A 20,647-nucleotide genomic window follows, 5' to 3' on the forward strand; every position below is an offset into this window, starting at 1 on the left:
TCTCTCTCTCTCTCCCTGCAATCAACTTACATAACAAATAACAATCCAGCCAGCTCATCCAAACAAGATGGAATTTCCTTCAATAGAATTAAAATGTCAGTGTTCTAAATGAATGGATGTCCTGCTCTACACAATACACAGCAACAACGATAGAGTAATTAATGTTGCACAGCAGCGTTTGCACTGCAGTGTGTTTCAGTGATAAAACATGAGAGGCTACTTTTGCCTGACCGGTCTGACGTGTGTAGAGGTCTGTGTGGTTAGACTGTAGCAGCCTGCTGTCGTTTCCAGGCCATTTAATGAAGGTAAACAGAAGTGAACGGCTGTGCGTAACGGCACTGCGCTCTGGCGCTGCCTTCAGGTGCTGCAGGGATTTCATGAACTGAAGGAGAAGCTTGTGGGCAGCAGCTACTGTAAGAATCACCCACATTCATTCAGAGATCAGTGCAGACTGATTTACTGACTGTCCGGAGTCGGTTCGGCATCTCCTGCGGCCCCCACCGCCGCAAAAACGCAGCGACCTGAAAAGCACCCCGATGTCACGCTGCGTTGCCCAATCCGGCGATCAGACCGGGCAAAGTCTTCTGCAGTCAGCCTGAAATATCACTGAAACCAGGCGAGTTCATGGACCAAACTGTGATGCTCTCCCAGTGTCCTTACTCAAGCACTCTCTGCCAGATGCAAAATATCAAACGTATTAAAACATTTTAAATAAGTTGTTTACCTAATAACTGAATGCTTGAGAAAGTTTAGAGTAAATATTAGCACTATTGAATAATTATTAATTATTAAAATAACGCCAAGCATCTTGGTGAATGGACCTTACCTCCTCAACTCCTGAGCGTAATATCGAGGCACCGTCATATCTTAAAGAGCTCATAGTTCCTTATTACCCCACTAGAACACTGTGCTCCCAGGATGCAGGGTTACTTGTGGTTCCTACAGTCTCCAAAAGTAAAATGGGAGCCAGAGCCTTCAGTTATCAAGCTCCTCTCCTGTGGAATCAGGTCCCAGTTTGGGTTCGGGAGGCAGACACCATCTCCACATGTAAGAGTAGGCTTAAAACTTTTCCTCTTTGATAAAGCTTATAGTTAGGGCTGGCTTGAGTGAGTCCTGAACCATCCCTTAGTTACACTGCTATAGGCCTAGACTGCCGGGAGACTTCCCATGATGCACCTCTTTCCTCCTCTCCCTCTGTATGCATTTTTATCCCATTACTGCATGTTACTAATTCGACATCTTCTCTGTCCCGTAGTTTTGTGCTTTCTCGTTTCTCTCCTCTCTCCTTCTGTCGCTTTCAGCAGATATTTCTACCTCCAGAGCTGCAGAGTCTGGATCTGTGGTTGTGGGCCACCTGCTGCCCCGTGTTCCTGCTCAACAACCGCTACTACAGTTGTTGTTATTGGCCTTGTTACTGTTATTATCATTATTATTCCTATGGCTATCATTCCTAGTATTATTATTTTATTAATATTAATATTACCACTACTATTACATTATTATTATTTCCCCCCTTATCTCTCTCTCTCTCTCTCTCTCTCTCAAAACCTAACACGGCAGCAGCGGCACCGTAGACTCTGGCTCTGTCCAAGGTTTCTGCCTCTTAAAGGACGTTTTTCCTTGCCACTGTCACCAAATGCTTGCTCATGGTGGGATTTGTTGGGTCTCTGTAAATAATATTATAAAGAGTACGGTCTAGAACTGCTCTATAGGAAAAGTGCAATTAGATAACGTCTGTTATGAACTGGCGCTATATAAATAAAATTGAATTGGATTAATAGAACTGGAGCACCCAGCTCAAGGTAAAGCTTTGGTTTATTATTAGCTGCTGCTGAGCAGTTTAACATTATCATTACACAGTAATATCACACTTATTCTCTTGCTGCAAAAAAATGGATTTGGCTATGTTGTTGTGTGCTGTGCAAATTGGGCTTTTTGGCTGGTTTTGGATATGTTCTTGTCCGCTGTGCGCAATGGGGCCTGGTAGTTGCAAGACCGACATATTTTTTTCTCCTGGCTTCACTGAATTTGCTGACGATGACACTTCCCACTACAGCACCCCCAACTTAAAAGCCTCTTTCCACGGCTCTGCCCCACTCGGTTTATTTCATACCCAGTTTTTACTTCTGTGTCTGGCTTACAGTCTGTGCTGAAAAAAAAAAAAAAAAAAAAAAAATATATATATATATATATATATATATATATAGAGAGAGAGAGAGAGAGAGAGAGAGAGACTGTCTGTCAGCGCCGCACATGCACCCTCTAATTTAGCCATACTCATTTCACAGCACAAACTCCCACTTGCTCAGCAGCAAATTTCTCTTCTGGGTCTCAAGCTGAGAAAGTTCGGGAACTCCTGGTGTAGAGCAGTTCATCCATTCATTTAGAACACTGACATTTTAATTCTATTGAAGGAAATTCCATCTTGTTTGGATGAGCTGGCTGGATTGTTATTTGTTATATAAATTGAGCGCAGGGAGAGAGAGAGAGATCGACTGCTGGGTGAGCTAGACTGACTTTTAACAAAGAGAGAGAGCGGCGCTGTCAGTGCATAGCAGACAGGTTCTTCTAGATTTAAAAAGTGCCATAATCAACCAGACGCGCTAGTCGCCTTCCACAGCATATCAGTCATTTCTGTTTCAGCCAGACTAAAATCCAAAGAAACAAGTGTTTGAAATTCTGCTGGATAAAATCCCTGAACCTGAGTCATCAGCTTGTAAGTGGTTTCAGAGGGACAAATTATTGTCACTGTATTTAATAAACATAAGCTCACTTTCAGAAACATTGAAATAAAGAACTTGAACACACACACACACACACACACACACACACACACACACACACACACACACACTGCACTGGGCTCACTGGTAAACATTTGTCCTCATGTGAATTAGCTGTGTTGCTGTGGTGACAGGTATTTATCACATCACAGTGAGTGAGGTGGGAGCAAAGCTGATGTGTGACAGATGTGGCTTTAGTTTGCATGAGTGAGACAGAGAGAAGAAGAGAACGACCGAGAGAAAATAATGACTTTCGAAAATATGTTTGAAACTGTCTTGATTGAGGTTTCTGACTGAAAAGATAATTCCAGTTTACTGCAGCGTCAGTTTCCATCATTTCTATCAGTAATAATAACTGTGCTCACTGAGCTAGCTGCTGAGATCTGGGAACGTGGCGACTTCAGTCAAAAGAAGTCCAGCAGGGCAAGAAACACGTGCGGTCAGACGATTAGACAGGTTATAAACTAAGACAAACATATTTGGAAGAAAAAACTAACGAACGGTAACCATCCATCACAGTTTACAAACCAACTTCCTGGTTTGACTTTGACCTACTGTAGCCTACTTGCAGTAGTCATTTTAGGTGCACTTACTTTCAGTTTTACTTCCAAATAAAGTGTTTTAGGATGTGGATAAACTGTTAGTTTGTTTACAATCACCTGACTGCGTTTCGTGACCCGTCACACTCCAAAACCTCAACATTTACATCGGCGAGTACAGTGTTAGCATAATTAACATTAAATGATTGACAAAGCTCCAAAAATAAGACCCAAGTTGTGATTAATTGGAAGTATCCTTTAATGAAATAAAGAAATAAACTCACATCAAATCAGACTGATATGGAGCATTGGCCTACTGAAAATCTGACATGGTTCTGTGACATGCTGGAGGCGTCGGTCCTCCACTACTGAGGGGAGACTGGGGAGGGATCGTTACAACTTGCAAGACAAGTGACTCGTGGCCGACGGAGGTGGCCAAAAAAGCCCCGCCGCTAGTGAGCTAATCTGCTACCATGTTTACGGCCACCTGATCACAGCTGGGCGTGGGAACTCTTATTAAGTATGTTCGATCACCATTGCCTGTGTATTTCATAAACAATTTAAAGGTACACTGTGAAATGATTGAAAATGAAAATGTTAGTTGTATTTTTCTTAACTGGCATGTGTTGGTGGTGCACTCTGCTCTTCATCAGATTTTTCTCTGTCCAGTCTTTTGCTGGGCACCTCACACATTAAAGGCATTTAAGGGAAAATTCTGTGATAGAATAACTGTAATACTGAAATGATAAAGGGCTACATATATCGATGGGATCCTTTTTCAAAATATGATGAAACAGAAGTCTGCATGTATATTCATGAAGGGTATAAGTTTGGTTAGCTACTAGTCCTTACTCTTTAAGAGGTTTGCTAATTATTACACTTAAATCACAGATATAAAGCAGCTCTTTGTTGAAATTAATAGAGCTAAAAGAACAGAGAAACACAACTGGTCATTCAACCTTTCAGTCCCAGGCCAATTACTTAGTAATGTGCCTTTGAAAGTATCTTATTAGCTCTAACTATGGATGTGCTGCACATTTTCTTTTTCAGAATAACCAGGACTGTTTGAAAATGAAGATGTATTTGAAGTGAATACTTGCATTCAAGATTTATGATCTAAACATGTAGAATTTAGGTTTGCCTTTTATCAAAATTCTAAAGGTGTCAAAAACGATAGCTGATGACGGAAGAGAAACACACCTAACCAGTGTTAGTTGTGTTACTGTGTAAGGGCTTTGGTGAAACGTATGAGCTTACAATGGCCTCATAACTAATAAATAATAACAGGCAAATATTTATAAAGCACGACAACAAAGATGTACTCAAAGTAACTTTTACTCAGTTTTTACTCAAATCAAACCATGCCACTGGCCTTTCTGACTTCTAGGGGTCAAGGGTCAACACCTAGAATGTGAGTAGTTCACTAAAGCATCGTAATGAATGAATAACACAGTTTAGTGAACTCTGTGTAGCCTCATTTCCTATTAGGAAGACTGGGACATAGCCAAAAGTGATGCTCAAATGTTGCTTGGATTGCTGTAACAGCATGCAAAGAGGGGTTACAACTAAGTGTGCTAGTTTATTTTCTTCATAAGGACCAGGGCTATTGATATATTGATTGACAGCAAGATAGACCGATCGGTTCATGTACAAGCCTGACATAAACAGCGAGCGGGACGCCGGTGTTCCGCTGGGACTGATACCTGATAGCTTTTACTGAGAGATGTCTGGATCATGAAAATTGTGCTGTGGAAGGATTTTACTCATTTTACTCAACCTGGCTCTGTTTTATTGTACTTTAGTTATATTATGTTCATTAGATTCAAGTTAGGTTAAGATTTTGATCATGGTTTCACTAGAATCAGCCATGGCTGAGTCCACACATGTTTTGTAAATATAGTAAAAAGATGCCATTTATTTAATACATTTATATACATCAGGTTCGTTGGTTTGATTAGTCATTTTAATTTGAGTCAGACCTGTGAAAGCAGTACCTCAGGGTGTTATCTAAAACTGATGCTGCTGCAAACCTTCATGTTAAACTTCTAATGCTGGTTGTTAGCTGAGCAATTTGTGAATCTTTCTTGCAGACTCTCTTTTGTAGTTAAGGCACAGACAGCCTTTTTCATACATTCTAAACTCTGGTCTGACTGGTATACAGCAAGTATATGCAGTATGATTTTTTTATAAGCAGATGACATCAGTCTGGTCGTTTCTACTAGTCTCATTTAACCCCTAGTGGTAACTCTGTAGAACTTCACTTAAATAAATAAAATTTGTTTGCTAGCTAGGTTTTGTTTTTCTTTTCTGAGCTGATAAACAGGGTACTACTCTATAAGCTGTTCAATAACAACACTGCAGTCTGGTGGTGTTCTGTTTAAAAAAAGCTGTATGCTGAATGTGTGTGTAGTCAGGCAGTGTGCACTACCCTGTCGATCGATCAGCGCTGGTCAGAGAAAGGACATGAGCAGCGGTGTGTTGAAGCCCATTCTTTTGTGAGCTTAACAGCAGCAGCAGGTTGGGGTGCAAATGAAAACTGGGCCAGTGGGCCATTAAACAGCGGCCCTAGGAGTGTCTCCAAGTAATGGCTATTGAACAGGCCGCTCCAAACGAGAGGTAATCAAAGCCGAGTGTAATTACACACTCCTCTGTGCTTTTCCAAAGCCAGGCCATTGTGCCCTGAGCTCTCCACATCTAATGACACAGGTACAGGATCAAGCGGAGCTGAGGATGAAAAGTGGCAGAGCAGGGATGCAATTATGTACCAATCGCAAGGTGGTGTTTGCAATTTAGCCTTGTGACGTGCAAGAATGATGAATGCAAAAAAAACAAAAAACAAACTACCAAGAAGAAGTACTGAAGTAACAGCATGAACCAATACTGGTGATCTATTTGCATTTTAACACTCAGGGACTGTTGCTATTGGACAGAAGTGATTACATTGAATTCTTTCTTGGAAAAGTCATCAGTGATTTATTCTCTTTGGTCAGCCTTTCTTTGAATGATTATGATTTGGAAGCACATTTAGTAAATTGCCATTTCTGTGCTATGCTCACATTATTAAAGGGCAATCTTAATATAAACAAAAGGAGAAAAATTAAAATCCTGACCTCCATTTTCAGTTTTGCTCATTTCTTTTGTATCTCTTAAAGTGCTTTCAGTGCTTTTTCTTTCAGTTTTGTGTGTCAATGAATAACTTTTACTCCACTGCAACAGCTTTGCTTCTGTGTTTTGAAAGGTCAGTTATTCAGTTACACTTTGATGTCTGTGAGACACACTCTCACTGAAGTGCACAGATATAGCTACTACTGCTACACTGATGTAATATGCAGTAGCCATACAGAGATAAAGGTAGACCATGTGGCAACCAACATGGCTGAAAACTTAAAGGACCCTACAAGTGGTTTGCAATTTTCAGCCCATTAACTACAAATCACATGTACTACATAGCTACCCATTTTGAAAATAACTTGTGCAGTTTAGTTCCAACAATAACAGTATAGCTAGCAAGCTAACAACTTTCCATAAACTAAAACATGTGTATAAACTACGACTGTGACAAAAGTTTTTATTGTCATGTAGGAACTCACTCACACAGCTCTCTCACCCGCAGATCGTTCAGTGGTTGTATTGTAATGCTACAACAGCACGTTACACCTTGTGTATTACCATGAGTATTAAAATTGTTAGGGCCGAGATTGCATTTTGGCCAATGCGCCTCCACACGGGAGTCCACGTACACGTTTACCTGCATGCAACTAAAGCCCGCCCAAACGTGATTGGTCAATACTACTCAGACTACAAACGGACTACAAACGGAAACCAGAGCGCTTCCGATACCAAAATATGTCCCTTGCCTACAGATTCAGCATTCATAAGCAGATATCTGTTTGTATAGATTAATATTTAGTGGTTAGAACACATTCTTTGTGGTCCAAATCTTTTCTCCTTTACAAGTCTTTACTGTCCCAACCATCTTTTACCTGCTCTTACACACTCACAAATGCAGATGCACACACTCTGTTTTCTTGCTTGTTTGCAGTCCTTTCAGGTGGCTCTGTCCTCATGCATTAATAATTGCCTCTGGCAAAAGTTGATTGCTGTTAAAGTGTCACTAGAGGTGATCGACAGCTGCTTTGCTCCTGACATTTACAAGCTGTTGAGGAAGACGCCCTGCCACTGAGTGCTGCTCTTCTTGCAGTTTGATTTAAGAAGGAAATTGGAAATCTAGCGAGAGAGGCATCCTTTCATGCCAGTCTTCTAAGAATTATGTTTTATAGAGAGCGATTCTGCATTAGTGATTTACACTCATGGGCACGCTGAGTGCCAATGTAGAAAGCAATGCGGAAAAGTCTTCAACACTGGCATCCTGGGTTTGTGTTCTCCTACACGCAGTTGGCATTACAGTTTTTTTCTATTTAACCTTGACCACAATTATTAAAATCCTCAATTAAGTAGTTTCACTCATCTAACCCTACCCACACTTCAACTGACATGTCAGCAACTAATATCATTGTGAAGCTTTTAAATGACCTTTTTTTTTATGGACCAAAATGTTATCGTCAAGAAGAAATTTTGAACCGACTATCTCACTACACGAAGGGCGGGAAATATCCTCGGCAGACTATTTATATACACACCCAGTCTAGCAATTTTGGTCAATGAATAGTTGTTAAGATATACACTCAGTTGCCACTTTATTAGGTACACCTAGCTAAAAGCAATGCAGTCTAATGCAACACAAATTCAACCTTCATGAAGGTTATAATGTTCTGTTTTTGTGGAAACTCTTTTAAAGAGTTGTTGATTGAACTTTATCATCATTTTGGAGGATGTAGGTTGTGGTGCGGTTGGACTGTATTATGTTATTGTCGTAAGGGATGCTGTATAGAGGTAAGTGGACCCAAAAGCAGATGACGAGGAAGCGGTCTCAGGGTGAAGTAGTCGAATGACTACCGTGTTTATTGTGGGGTGGAATGCAGGCATGTACAGGCATAGGTGAAAGCAAAGGAGTGAGTCCAAGGTGGAACACAGTTCACAAAGGAGTAGGCAAAATCCAAAAATGGTCCACTGGAGAACAAAGAATCCAACACAAACTCTCAGAAACAATGCTCGGCAGGAACAACACCATGTGTACAACGATGATCCAACACTGAACAAAGAAAAGACCCAGACTAAATACCCTAGGGGAGGTGAGACAACGAGACACAGGTGCAAACAATCAAGGGAGGGCCAACAATCAAAACTGGAGGGAAAACACAGACAGGAAGTAAAAACACAAGACACACAAGGGAAAGAGAATACCACCAAAATAAACCAGGAAGTGACAACACCTAAACTACCACAGTTATATACTGACTACTGCTTCTATATGCTTCTATTATATTGCCCACCCTATTTGGGTTGGCTAAATAACAAACATCTATCTGTATAATGCAATACAGTAACAAACAGTCATCTCTGTATTGGACACGCAGAGATGAAATCACCTTGAAATCTCATTATACTAATAACATCTGACTTGAGTTAAGACAGGAAGCATATTCCCCAAAATGATGCACTCTTCCTTTAAGACACTATGAATCTAAAATCACAGACTGCTGAGTACATTCCTCTGACACCATACTAGAATGATTAGGCTGGTCAAAACAACCACTGAAAAAATACAAATGATTAAAGCATATTAATTAGCTGTAGATGTACCCTCCAGTATAACTAAGGTGGACAAAATAAAATGTCAGATTATTAATAACAGACCAATATCGGTCTTGTATATTGGTCTAACCCTTGTGTGATACTCAAAACGGTCACCATTCACTTGACGGCTCTTCACAGTCTGTCGCAATAATCCTTTCCACAAAGAGTTAGTATTGGGCAACAAGCGAGAAGCAGAGCAGTCTTAACCATGTAGAAAAAGGGCATTTTCCTCGACTAGTGTGTTTCAGCGACTGCGGGCTCTCTTATCTTAGAGTGTCAGAGGGAGAGAGAGGAGCTCAGCTAATCCAAAACAGCTCTTCTCAGCTAATCTCAAATGAGATGGAAATCCAGACGATTCACAAGGCCAAAAAACATGCTGCCGCCGTCCAGTAAGATCTTGCTTTAGGGGAAAAAAACAATAATTTACAACTGTGGTAAGTCACAAAGTAGTGAAGCAAAAAAAAAAGTCTAATAAGTCAAAGAAGTTACACTCTGCTTTGGAACAAATTCATATTGTTGTCACAAGGCACATGTGTTCATACCATGCTGCCCGTCCCCCTGCAGCATTAAACATTCACATATAATATGTATATAACAGTAAAAAATGAAATGAATTTCGTTCTCCACCTCATTAAGTTCACAATATTCACAGATTCTTTCCTCTTCGGTCACACCTCTGTAGCTTCCTGTTTCAATATGTAGCAGTAATATTCCACATCTTAACTGTGCAGTGATCTCTGACTTTTTGGCAAATTATACTTAACATATTTTTCTAATCTTTCTTAAAGGTACAATGAGTAGGATTTGTCAGTTGCCGTTTGTAAACACATGATTCAAAGTTGGCCCCTCCTCCCGGCTCAACGAGCTGGGGAGAGAGAGAGAGAGAGAGAGAGAGAGAGAGAGAGAGAGAGAGAGAGAGAGAGAGAGAGAGAGAGAGAGAGAGAGAGAGAAAGAGAGAGAGAGAGAAAGAGAGAGGCAGAGAGAGAGAGAGAGAGAGAGAGAAAGAGAGAGAGAGAGGCAGAGAGAGAGAGAGAGAGAGGCTTTGGTCGAGGGAGCAAGAGAGTGAATGACGAGAGGGAGCGGCGTTCATGAGAACAAAGCAGTGAAACAGATAAATGTTATTTTCTGATGGTTTCACAGCGGTTATGTTCAAAAGCGCAAATAAGCACGCCCACACAGCCCGGTCTCATTCTCAGGGTGTCAAATACCGACGTTTTGTCCCGTCCCTCTGCGTTGTATACAGACACACAAGGTACCCTTTAACGTTTGTATGAGACGTGTATGTATGTCAAAAGTCATGAGTGCATAAAACATGCTCACTAGCAAATTATATTAATTCACGCAAGCAGATATTAACTTTCCACTCGCACGATATAAGTACTCGCGCACAAATTCAACAACCAAGGGTTGTACAGGTAGCTGCATGCGAGCGCCTGGCAGTGGATTTCTCCTCGCTCAGCTGATTTCTGCTCGCTCGAGTCTACATGACTTTTGGCAATTTGGGGGCGGAAACCAAGGAGGCACTGACCCTCTTATGATTGGTCACTTTCAACGCAATCACATCCACAGGGACATCCTTGTACCTCGATTGACAGCTTCCGTTACAGGAAGCACGGAGTGATACTACACCGGACAGTGGATGGAACAATGGCGGCGACACCTGAAGATTTACATGTAAGTGATGTTGATCGATGATGGGGGCCTCGTCTAACAATCCAGCAATTTACTCTGAAATTTTGTTGGAACATGTAAGTAGCTAACATTAGTTAATTAATGTTAACTAGCCAGTTTTAGGTTAGCGAGCTAGCTAACTAGTTTTAGTCAGTGCTGCATGTGTAAAACAAAACGTAAAGTATAGCCAGTGGTTCCCAAACATTTCATGGCAGGTGTTTCGATTTAACTAGTGACCATGCATGTTACTACACTGCAATTTCACTACACAGCACATCTGTAAAAAAACCTGCTTTTTTAAATTGATCATGAATATGTCTTCAATATAATCTTAAGAAGTCATATATTAATGCTGTTTTCCATGTCAACAGGGCATAGTCAGACGTGCGATTTTTTCCAGGCTGATCACAAAATTAGAGTCAGTGCCTTCATAAAATGCCTCTTGACTTGGACTTCCTAGAATTTGCATGTTGGCAGGAGCTGTACCTCTGGGAAGCACTGTCAAGGCATGTAAATGTCCCCCCAGGCCTTACGAGAGTTCCTCAGACTGGTGATGGACCACACTGAAAATGCTGAAGTTACCAGCAGCACTGGAGAGACGGTTCGTCCCAGGTACAATCTAGAGAAAGAGAGATTTGTTGAGCTTTTGGAGATAAATCTGTCTGTGGACTGCATCGCAAAATTACTGTGCATTTCAGGCTAAAGTCCATGGGAATCCACGACCAGTGGAGGAGAGTTACTGCATCAGTGCATCAAGTGGACTCGCTTGGGATTCTTTCCAGACTGACTGGATTAGACTGCATTGTGTGAAGAACAGACGGGGCCCCCTTCACTGTGGCATGTGGACACTAACCACAAACTGATCAGGTCAGTACTGTTGTACAGATGGTTACATTTCTTTTGTCAAATATTATGAAGCAGACGTTGATAGCACTCAAAGCATAAGTCTGTTGCCATGCCATTTCTACAATAAAAATCCAAGTTGAAAGTAGTAATGTAGGGCTTTATGTGCCCATCAGCTACAGCATTGTACTTTTTGGTGCAGTGGACGGCTCCCCCAGGAAGGGATTTAATTTCACCGGGTCTTTTCATGAGATGACGTTCTCTGTGTAAGCGAATTTGGTTTGGTGTACATCAAATAATTACATGTTGTATGCAGATGGTTGACAAATAAAAGGAAACACTGAATACTTGTGACAGCCAGGTTCTGCTGTAAAATGTGTCCTGGGTCCACCTGTTGACATGGGAGAAAAGTGTGTTCTGAGTTATCTCTCTAATACCCCCCTACCACATGGTAGGAAGGGTCATTAAGGTAACATGCATGGAAATATAAATTCCCCGATGTTTGAAGTGACCAGAGTGTCATCCAAATGTACATGTAAGATACTGACAAATAGTAAGTGTACAAAATGAAAAATGTCTCATAACACAGGCGATGTGCTTGAATGCTGCAACAAACAATCGTGCATCAACAGAATACCCTCAAGGTAAGTTTGTCCATAACCAAAGGTTTGATTTTCTTTTTTGTATTTTGGATGCTTTTACTAAGCTAATAAAGAGGTCTATTGTGTGTAAAATCAATACATACCAACATTTTGTCATGTTACCAAGTCCTTGACGGTTGAAAGAATATTAATTTCTAAATCCGTCGGATTGAACGTTTGTGGCGGGATGTCTGGACGTGTGATATCAAGATAACACACACCCCAGCCGAGAGCTGGATCACCTTCTTGATGTGTCCTCCAGAAGAAAGGGTTAGTCTCATGACTTGGGGCGGAAAACAAGGAAGGCACAGGCCGTCATATGATTGGTCAGTTTCAACACGATTGGATTGGTTAACAGATGTCTGGGGCACTTTAATGCACATTAATGGCTGCTTGTATATCATTGTAAAGAACTTTTTTAAAAAGGTTAAAAAATACTGGAAAAAACATCAGTGAATGAGATGTATTTACAAAAGGCAATTCAATGTTTAATTGTATGTTATGTTTTCGAAGCTCACCTGTGAACAGTGACTTACTGCTACCCTGTCCTTTACAGCAGATCTTTCCACAGTCCACCTGACATTCCTTTCCAAACTGAAGGCAGACCCGGAGGCTTTTGTGGAAGGTTGGAACAGAAGGGAATAAAACTCCTGAGCAGATCTGGCACTCAGGAATGATGCTTCGACAGACTGACCTGTCGGAGAATCTTGAGGTTCTTTTTTACTCCCTACGTTGCTACAGTAAATTGTAAATCCAATATAAGCTGTTGATGTAGCCTTGAAATGGCCCACTGGGCTCAGGGCAGTGTGACACATCTTCCACTGGTGAAACAATCAGAATTGATGGAAATATTGGTAATACATTCCATATGCAGTCACTAACCTCTTTATTGGGCACACCAATATACATATTTGAACACCCGATCATATCAGTTTGTTGCATAGTTATACAAAGCCCATAGGTTTAGATCTTCGTCTAATGTTGAAAGCCAAACAATTTGGGATGAACTGGAATGAGATGCTGTAAACATGGAATGATGACTCATGAACGTGGTATTTTACTGTCTCGTTTGCATGTCAGGATATTGGAGAGCCGGACTGGGACGTTGCAGCTGAGTATGGAGAAGATGAGGATGGTGTGATAGTGGACCCTGAATTTGAGTGTCCATTGAATGAACAGCAGCTAGCAGAGCTTCAGTTGCTGACTGAAGAAAATGGAGACACTGACACTAGGAACCGTTACCTCCTATGTTGAATGTGTGCTTCCTGCTTTGGCTGGGTTTGGTGTTTAGTGTTTGTTTTGGTGTTCAGAAATTGATGTAAATAAATATGCAACAACCAAAGTTGAATCTTTATTAAATCTTTACTGACATTTTATTAATAGTAGAAAAACCTTTGTTGTACAATTGTTTAGAAACGTCTTTATAAACAGTAGAAAAGAATAGAAACAAAGCACAGTTCAATAAAAAAGGGCCAAGAAGCGTGGACCTTGGAATGCTACTTTAGTGCCTGCTGAACTCACCACAGATTGCCTCAGTTAGGTTGTTTTCAAAATCTTGGGAGGTAGCTAAGTGGCGTGTAGGGCATGTAAGGGCAACTGCACAAGCATTGACAATGGCATAAGAAAGGCTATGTGCCCCGTAGCGGGAGTCACAGTCATGGTCAAAATGAACCGTTATCTTGAACGCCTCTCTATTGGATTCAATCAGTGGAACGTGTGGAAAGACTATGGAAAAAGGTGCTATGAAGTGTGTTACCTTTGTCTTCCAGCTATTGCGAGAAATCCTGCAGAAAGTTGATGACTTGCATCTCTCGCTGCCGTCTCACAGACCCTTCCTCACTGAAATCAGGAGACAAAGCAAGCAGAAGGAAGTCTGCATCCCCCTAGAATAAGGAAACAAAATAAATGCTGAAACAACACGGAAAATTAAACTCACAGGTGCAGTAAGGTTTGCACATTGCAGATTTGAATGTAAGATTTATATTAATGATTTGGCCTGTGGCATTTAGTTCTTTGAACACAAATACCTGAAGGCGGCTTAAAGTAAAAAATGCAGAACATGCTATTAGACCCTTGTAATTAAATAAATGTTAATTCACAACATGACTGACTTCCTGTAAGTGGCCGGGGACACAAAGCTGCTGGCACATCTGGTGGTGGTGTGCCAACACCTCACCTCATCCGTAGAGCCTCAGTCCCTCACGTAGCTGCTTCAATATCGGGATCAGCCTCACCAGTGCATGCAAAGCGCTAATAAATAGCAAGAAAATGCTGTATTGATTCAGAGTGAAATTGTTAACGCTGAAGCATTATTTTATTTGAACACATATTTTAATACTGTGTTAACATACTTGATGACGGCCTTTTTTTGGTCAACATTTATTGGCGCCACGCCACAATCGCATCTGATATCAGCCTTTCTCCTGCTTCTGCGTTTTCCACCTGAAAGTATAAACTCAACCTTGAAATAGACAATGGAGACAAAACATTGTCTGATAACTTTAAATGCATGACATGGAAAAATGTATTATGAAACAAGTTTTTAATATCCGGATACCCTGTCGGAATATTTTTTGGACTTTTACTACTTAATTGAACAATACAATGTCTTATATTTTGTATGACACACTGTGACACATACTTGAAATTATTATCCCGGTAGTCACAGATACTGTATTTAGGGTTTTCCCCCTTCATCTCCTTCAAAGAAACGTGTTTCAATTCCATGCACCATTTCTGTAAAGAAGAAAGAGCTGCTTCTGTTAAATGCAAGATATTATTCACATTGGTAATTTCTTAAATTTGCATGTCACCATTTGTGTTGACCTTGGTGGGGCTCACATACCAGTAAGGAACTCTTTATGAAGAGCGCCTTGGTCTATTCCATTTTCTCCGATGAAGGAGACCCTGAGGAGATTCTTTGGGGAGGCCTGTTTTTGCCTGGCCCCCTTTTAAACAGGTCTTCTCTTGTCACATTGATGGTAAATCACCGGGATGTGTCAGCTTTCTTTTCAAGTGACATCAGGATGTCTGATATGCTACACAACCATATCAACAATATTGTTGAAGTCAATATTAACAATATTGTTGACAATTTAGCTCCACAGACCAAGGCAAGCATCATTACCCAATCACATTAAAAACTCTATTCTACTGCAAACCTGCTGAGGTGCTCATTGGTGTCCTCATTAATATCTGCATCTCCCTCATTCATGTTGCTGTAAAAATTTTACAATAACAACAACAAAAAAAATCTCCATAAACAGGTAACCTCAATCCATCAGCTGTCCAAATCTAAGACAGCCTTTGGTAAAAGGGGGAACGATAAGGTGAACATACAAAGGTGTCGAGCATTTGTCACTAACAAGAAACTTAACTTATTGATTTCAAGCATTAGTTGGAAATGCTTTTACCTCTCCCCGCAGACACTGGCATGCATTTAGATGTCATCCTTTGTAAATAGTTGACTAGACAATGGACAAGCAACCTATGAAAATAAGAAATAACCGTGTTAAATATCCATTTAAAAGGCAGAAGTACTGTTTCAGAGGTCAGATGTAAAATTGTGCTCTTTGATGAGTATAGATCATGGAAAACATGTCACTGGTTAAATACCTAGGTCTTAAAAAGAAACAGAAGCAATTTGATGTGGCACTGCAGTTTGCTCACCTTACTCTCTCTTAAGTATGATGGCTGCACATCACTGGATGCCTGTAAAACGCCACTGGGTCATTCATATCATAAATATCATAAATAAAATCATAAATGTATGGCTCAATAATATGAAATGCTATAGATGATCTCTAAATTCAAGAGTAAGATTTGTTTGATAGCTTACCACTTCATCATACTTTTCAAAAATTACAACTTTATAACAAAACAAAAAATCAATACATTTTCTTTGCTTTGAAATGAAAGTCAACTTCAATCTCTTGCTTTTTACCCATGGCTTTGTGAAGCATCCAGGCACCCTCCAGTTCTTCACATCTTCGGATACATCTCACAAAGGATGTGTGTAATCTATGAATTTAAAGCATGAAAGTAAAATTAGCAAATATTTATCAAATCAATGAGCACAAGAGAAATCTGTTAATTATATTCAATGGCAGCATTCCTAGAATAAATGAAATGGTTTTGGTGGAAAAGTTTGGGCTATTCTGTTTTAGTATAGGTTGCTGATATTTTGTGCAGATTTCAAATTTTACCCCACTTCCTACTTCATTAAGTGTCAGACCACATACCTCCTTATGGCCAGCATCCTCTGGGACATTTACAGTCCTGCTTCCCAACCCAGCCTGTAATAGCATTAGCCACTCAGAGGGTTTGGGGGTCCTTACTGTTGAGCTGTACAGAAGGAAGAATTGGATTGGCGTCATTTTGGTGCCTGACCTTTTTTTGACAATCGCAAGGGCGGCCTACATCTCTGCCTGTCTTTAAACAGTACGGGGAAACACCTGTAGAAAGAGGAGTAGAGGAAATTCAAATTAATTCAAGGCCTCAACAGTCAAACAACTGTGTGAGGAACTGAAGAGGGCTCGTGTTGAAACAGCTGTGATGCATCTTTTGAACAACAGCCAAACCTGGCCATATTCGCTTGAACAGCAGTCCCTGAAGGTGCCTGTGCAGGTACACGCACACACATGTTGTCTAGCACTGGCAACCTACTAAAGATAGCAACTAGCTCATGATACATACTGTTTGCCGTTGGATTATTCAACGTAGTTCTCAGCCTGGCCACAAAATTGAGGGCCATATTGCGCAATTCGTCCTAGAGGAATAGGAAGAAATTAAGAAATCTAATTGAAGCGAGCAGCGCCATAAATTAACAACTTAAATGTAATCAAATTTTAGAAAATAGTTCACCTCCTCTTTTGGGTCCGCCATTTTCTCTCACATCAAGATCTACACGCGGGCGGGTGGGTGCACACAAAAATACAAGAGGGAACAATGTGAACATGTGGCTACCCAACAAGTAAAATAGTTGCATATTGTTAAAGTATTTTACTGCACTGGATCTTAGCCTGCCATAAGCAATGCATTAAACTAGCGTCAATAAGAATGGCAATTTGATATAACAAAATAATGTTAGGATTCAGTTAGCCTAGTTGTCTAAGACCCTGTTTACTACATTGTTTTTTTTTTCTAGATTAGATTAGATTCAACTTTATTGTCATTACACATGTACAAGTACAAGGCAACAAAATGCAGTTTAGGTCTAACCAGAAATGCAATACGCAAGTGCAGGATATAAAGTGTGTGCATAACTGCAGGATAGAGCAGTATTATGAAAATATTTTACAAGTGGTACTATGGACATTATATACAGATGGCATTACTATAAACAGAAGTATACTGATGGATATGTACAATAGTGAATTGGACTGGGCAGAACAGTAGTGCAGTGAATATGAAGTAGTGCAATTTATGGAAATAGTTAACAGTGCGATAGATGAGTTATTGCAGTATTCAGTACACAGTACTGTAGTACATTGCTACATGTGATACATGTAGCAAAAACATTATCAATACAGCAGCATTTAAGTTAAGGTATATGAGGAGACAGAGGAACCAGCGGGTTCAGTAGGAAGACAGCTCTGGGAAAAGAGCTGTCTGCTGGTCCTTGTCCAGAGGCACCTGAGGCGCCTGCTGGAAGGCAGGGGAGAAAACAGTCTCTTTAAAATACTAAAAGTGTTGGCGTTAGCCACAGAACTGATAGGCTAGCTATTTGTTGCTCAAAAATACATACCAAACGTACATCTTTCGCAAATATATATTTCGATGGTAATTGATATACTTATGATCTGCGCAGCATTTTATACGGAGTCAGGGACATTTTATGGATATTACATTGGATATACATACTGATTCATTCACTTACCCCATTACTCTTCTTCTTTGGACTTTGGAGTGGCCTAGTCAAAGTCCTGACCTGAATCCTATTGAGATGCTGTGGCATGACCTTAAAAAGGCAGTTCATGCTCGAAAACCCTCCAATGTGGCTGAATTACAACAATTCTGCAAAGATGAGTAGGCCAAAATTCCTCCACAGCGCTGTAAAAGACTCATTGCAAGTTATTGCAAACGCTTGATTGCAGTTGTTGTTGCTAAGGGTGGCCCAACCAGTTATTAGGTTTAGGGGGCAATCACTATTTCACACAGGGCCATGTAGGTTTGGATTTTGTTTTCCCTTAATAATAACAACCTTCATTTAAAAACTGCATTTTGTGTTTACTTATGTTATCTTTGACTAATATTTAAATTTGTTTGATGATCTGAAACATTTAAGTGTGATAAACATGCAAAAAAATAAGAAATCAGGAAGGGGGCAAACACTTTTTCACACCACTGTATATCGTGCCAGTGGAAAGTTAATATCTGCGTGTGTGTGAAATAATATAATCTGCTGGTGAGCATGTTTTATGCACTCACAACTTTTGACATAAATCTGACGCCATAGAGGTCAGGTAACATAGTATAACCAGCGACATAAAGAGCGAAAAAGTCCGCCTATGGAGGTGGTGGGGTGGATGGATGGGTCAAACAAACACACAGGTTTGTGTCCTGTGTTTAACCAAAAGTTAACATCGAGTTATTTAAAGTTTTAAGTTATGTTACATTACATGTCACGTAACTTACATTTCACGTAACTTACGTCATGTGACTTCCTACTACCTAACCAAGTAGTTTCTGAAGGCATCTCCTACAGACGCTAAAGGGTTCCATGTGCGTCTGTATACATCCCTGAGGGGCGTGACAAAACGTTGGTATTTGACGCCCTGGGAATGAGAATGGGTTGGCCAACACCTCCTCCAACACCTCGGCCCAACCCTGCAGGAAACTAAGAAACTAAGAGGGAAGGGTCTCTATAGACACCGCCACACACTTCTAGTGGTTCATAAGTCTATACATTGTTTTTTAGGAAAATCCTACTCATTCTCCCTTTAAATAAACAATAAGTTCTCAATTTTGGCTTTAGCCAGATTTGTTCTGCCCATGATTGTATGCATTTAGCCTGGACTTGGTATTTAAACTCCTCCACCTCCACATTTGCAAGTCCACACTCTTCTAGTAAATCAAATATTTCAGAAACCCAATCACCTCCGCCAGACAAATCCCAATAAAATATTTCACTGGCCACCCTGTTGGTTGGTAAACCTGGCAGCCTGTTCCACAGGTTCACCATACTGGCCTTCCATCTAACTTCACAGGAGTCCCACTCCATATCTCCATTAACTGCCAATCAGGCGCAGATTTGTGAAGTCCCAGATGATTCTTTTGTATCCCCATATTCCTGACACATAACATACATATTTTTGATACATATACATACTTGGAATATGTAGATTGACCCATCTTTCAGCATTCTAGTTTTACCTATAATACCTCCCAATGGCTATACTTGCCGATTCTGCTAGAACTGATGCACCATATAAAAAGCACATACCGTCATCAATGGGCCAGAAAAAAAAAACAAGATACTTATTTAGTTGTAAACTCAAGTTTAACAAACATTAACATGAACATTTTTGCACAGAATATTTTGAATACAGTAGATTTTGTCCCCCATCTAGTACAGTGGAGTGGTTCTAGGAAGGGATCAATTCAGGGGCAGTATGGAGAGAAGGAATGATTACACTAGTTTGTAAAACATGCTGCTTCAAATACCTCCATAAACTCTTGAGGAGACTGGAGTCACATATACAGTAAAACAAAAAAAGTGCAAAGGAAGATTAATTTCTGACATAAACCATCACTGCCTTTATAGACAAATCTACCAGGTAAAAGTCACATTCATTCAGTCAATCTGGGAACACTTTAAGACTGATACAGTACCTCAGAGACCTGAATAATAATGTGTAGAAGGTACACAGAGAGACAGACTGACAAACACACTCAGACAGACAGGGACAGAACACAGCTATGGAAAACAGATCAGTTTGAAGGTCTGATTGGTGCCTTTTACACACCATTCACAGATATGACAGCACAATACCAGAGCCTTACTTACATATGACGGTGTGTGTGTGTTTGTGTGTGTGAGGCAGTGACACAGCCATTCATCTTAGAGGACCTGGCAGAGAACACCCCTGTCTCACTAATGGTGTTATTTGTTATTCAGACGCCGGGCAGATGCATTCTCTGATTCACCATACCCTTCATCTTTGTACACATTAAAGTGAGCGCTCAGACACAAACACACATATACACACACACACACACACACACACACACACACACACATATTCGTTATAGTGTGAAATAAAGCAAACATCAATGGGGGACAACAGTCCCGAGCATCATAGGCGCAGACCGCCCAAGCTCCCAAGTCTCCACGAGAAAATCATATTATGGGATGACCACATGGATGGATTATGAAACAATAGGCCCCTGGGCACAAACATGTAAAAGGCGCTCCACCTCTCTTACATAAGAGCAAGATCCCCAGACTGAAAGAGACTTCAAACAACCACTG

At 40.5% G+C, this 20,647-nt stretch overlaps 1 long non-coding RNA gene across 1 annotated transcript; it reads right to left on the reverse strand.

Annotated features, from left to right (window-relative positions):
* Positions 1 to 15,135: 15,135 nt before the first annotated feature.
* Positions 15,136 to 15,636, reverse strand: LOC122881918. The gene is made up of 3 exons (XR_006379260.1): positions 15,588 to 15,636; positions 15,336 to 15,392; positions 15,136 to 15,212 (listed from the first exon to the last, which is right to left on the reverse strand). It is a non-coding gene; the product is annotated as an uncharacterized LOC122881918 (long non-coding RNA).
* Positions 15,637 to 20,647: the final 5,011 nt, after the last annotated feature.

Source organism: Siniperca chuatsi, linkage group LG9 (assembly GCF_020085105.1).
Source record: "Siniperca chuatsi isolate FFG_IHB_CAS linkage group LG9, ASM2008510v1, whole genome shotgun sequence".
NCBI lineage: Eukaryota > Metazoa > Chordata > Actinopteri > Centrarchiformes > Sinipercidae > Siniperca > Siniperca chuatsi.